The following is a 3,374-nucleotide window of genomic DNA, read 5'->3' as shown; positions in this document are numbered from 1 at the left end:
CCAAGTCCTTTTCCCACGAATCCTTAGGAGGTGGTAGCAGTCTGGTGACTGAGGTTAGTAAAGTGTCTTTTCGTTCGCGCTACTTTTGTTAGCTTAGAAGACATATGGGAATTGAATTTTGTTTACTGGAAAAATTTAAAGTTGTTGCCAGTTCGTAGGAAGAGGTGGCGGTCGGGTGACTTAGATTAGTGGAGGTAGGCCAAGTAAGCTATTTTCCTGAGATTTCCTTTGCTTAGTAGAGACAAGAGCGGTTTGGTGCATTATCCTGTTGGAATTTGAACGTTTCTAGGGGGTGGGAGTTTAGATTAGTGGACGTATCCCAATTGGTCTATTTTCCCGCCATTTTCGTGGTGTGACGTATTATCCTGCTGGAATTTGAATTTCCTGTCAATTTTTTTCTGGAGTGTTAGGTTAGTGGAGGTAGCCCAGTTGACATATCTTTCCACCAAAATTCAAACCCCCCTGTCAAAATCCGCCATCTTGGATGACTGTCATGCGCTGTTGCCAAGTCTACATGATGCCATCTTGGCTGGCGTCATCACTACCATCTTGGATACATCTGGCAACAATGGAGCATGGGGTGACACACAAGTGTCCTACTACTCAACATTACATCCGATGCGACTCAAGAGCTAAGAAAATTGTATTTCATTGTTTATTTGCATAGGGGATTTTATCAGTTTAATGCACAGGACCATAGAAATCAATGCTCACGAGACTGAGTAAATTTCAGAGGGAGTGATTTCATTATAGGCATTGCATACTGGTTTTGCAAATTGTTTTAATTTTATTTGGATTACAGTAAGACTGATGAAGCATACTAGTTGGTCATCAACACATTACACAGTAACTTTCCGTAGGACAAATATGTCGCATAGTATATTCATTAACAGACTTAAATATTTTTAAAGAACCGTTACAACGCCATTGATGAAATAGAATGCTCTGTGGTAATTCGTATTGCGCATTTTAAACGGAACAACACTGTAAAATGATGACTAACTAACAACCTCAGCTGCCGACAGGTGTTGTTGATATACCTCGATGTGGACAGCTGAAAATGTGTGCCCCGACCGGGACTCGAACCCGGGATCTCCTGCTTACATGGCAGACTCTCTATCCATCTGAGCCATATCAACAACACCTGTCGGCAGTTGAGGTTGCTAGTTAGTCATCATTTATTCCAGAGACAAGCTGCACGGTCATCAACAGTAACTGTTCTTTCGAGAACAAGTTACTGTGTTCATATATATATATATATATATATAGTTAAAAGGCTACCCAGCCATTGACCTTCGTCTGTGCGAATACGCACAGGTTGCCCAAACTCTTAAGGGAATCGCCAAAGCGTGCGCGAGTAATGAGTGGGTGGGCAAATGTCTATAAGGTACAATACATATGTAGAATTGTGGACAGTTGGGAATGTGAGCCTCACGGGAAGCGTGCAAGGGATAAGTCCCTGCAGTCGCGCCATTCATCTGTGTCCTCGGTGGCTCAGATGGATAGAGCGTCTGCCATGTACGCAGGAGGACCCGGGTTCGAGTCCCGGTCGGGGCACACATTTTCAGCTGTCCACATCGAGGTATATCAACAACACCTGTCGGCAGTTGAGGTTGTTAGTTAGTCATCATTTATTCCAGGGAGAAGCTGCACGGTCATCAACAGTAACTGTTCTTTCGAGAACATGTTACTGTCTTCAACACTGTAAAAATCCATGCTAAGTTGCTGGAAGTGCACCGTCATATAGTCCAGTGGTTAGATGGCAGGTGCTTCTATCGAGGGCAAACAAGTCTCACGGACGAAGAACGAAGTGACAGATCGTCTCTCTGGAAAACACGGTAATCACGAGGGGAGTAGGGCCTGGGCTTCGAAGACCTGCGTATCATAATACAGGCGATAGTGGCAAAAGTGAAAACCACTCATGGGTTAGTTTTCAACAACTCACACGCGATATACGAGGGTCGTTCAATAAGTAATACCCCACATTTTTTTTTAAAAGCTATTAATATACATAGACCAGCGTCCTTGTTGTTGCCTCACATGTGATGTTTGTTCTGTGCGCCGGTGATTTTCGAACCGTTCTGGCAGGTAGCAGAGCCGTAGTAAAGTGTCAAAATGACGTCCACATACGACTCACGTTACAAGCAGAGGTCTGTTTTTGAATTCTTGTGTGCAGAAAAGGAAACCGTGGTGAACACCCATAAACGTTTGTGTGCAGTGTATGGCGATGTTGCAGTTGATAGGAGTTCAGTTGGGCGATGGTTAAAGAAAGTTACAACCTCAGAAAAAGCAGAAACAGATGTCCATGATTAGCCACGCTCGAGACGTCCTGTCACAGCCACTGCTCCAAACACGCTGGATCGTGCAGATGCCATTATTTGTGCCATAACAACTCGACAATTGGGTCTACAGTTGTCGGACAGCATTGGAAGTGCGTCTGCAATGATCGAGACTCTCGGATATTCAAAGGTGTGCTCACGATGAGTTCCACGATTGCTCACAGCGGGCCACAAGATTCAAAGAAAGGGCATTTCACCTGAATTGCTGGAGCGTTTCGAGACCGACAGAGAGGCCTTTCTGTCACGGATCGTTACGGTGGACGAAAGCTGGGTGCACCACTTTGCGCCGGAAACAAAAAGGCAGTCCATGGAGTGGCATCATCCTCATCCACTACAAAAGAAGGAATTCAATACAACCCCTCTGCCTAAAAGTCACGGTGACAGTCTTCTGGGATTGTGATGGCGTCATACACGTGGATCGTGAGGCAAAGAGGGTCAACTATAAAATCAGAGGCATACTTGAAGACTCCCCCACCCATGAACCATGGATCTTGCCGTTGATGGGGAGGCTTGCGTGCCTCAACGATACAGATAGCCGTACCATACGTGCAACCACAACAGAGGGGTATCTGTTGAGAGGCCAGACAAACGTGTTATTCCTGAAGAGGGGCAGCAGCCTTTTCAGTAGTTGCAGGGGCAACAGTCTGGATGATTGACTGATCTGGCCTTGTAACACTAACCAAAACGGCCTGGCTGTGCTGGTACTGCGAATGGCTGAAAGCAAGGGGAAACTACAGCCGTAATTTTTCCCGAGGGCATGCAGCTTTACTGTATGGTTAAATGATGATGGCGGACTCTTGGGTAAAATATTCCGGAGGTAAAATAGTCCCCCATTCGGATCTCCGGGTGGGGATTACTCAAGAGGACGTCGTTATCAGGAGAAAGAAAACTGGCGTTCTACGGATCGGAGCGTGGAATCCCAGATCCCTTAATCGGGCAGTACGTTAGAAAATTTAAAAAGGGAAATGAACAGTTAAAGTTAGATATAGTGGGAATTAGTGAAGTTCAGTGGCAGGAGGAACGAGACTTTTGGTC

The 3,374-nt window shown here is 45.5% G+C and overlaps 1 non-coding gene across 1 annotated transcript; it reads left to right on the top strand.

Moving 5' to 3' along the window:
* The first annotated feature begins 1,483 nt into the window (after positions 1 to 1,483).
* Trnat-ugu (transfer RNA threonine (anticodon UGU)) lies at positions 1,484 to 1,557 on the top strand. The gene has a single exon. It is a non-coding gene; the product is annotated as a tRNA-Thr (tRNA).
* Positions 1,558 to 3,374: the final 1,817 nt, after the last annotated feature.

This window comes from Schistocerca serialis, chromosome 2 (genome assembly GCF_023864345.2).
Source record: "Schistocerca serialis cubense isolate TAMUIC-IGC-003099 chromosome 2, iqSchSeri2.2, whole genome shotgun sequence".
NCBI lineage: Eukaryota > Metazoa > Arthropoda > Insecta > Orthoptera > Acrididae > Schistocerca > Schistocerca serialis.
The sequence above is the reverse complement of the archived record's forward strand: the minus strand, read 5'-3'. Positions and strand labels throughout refer to the sequence as shown.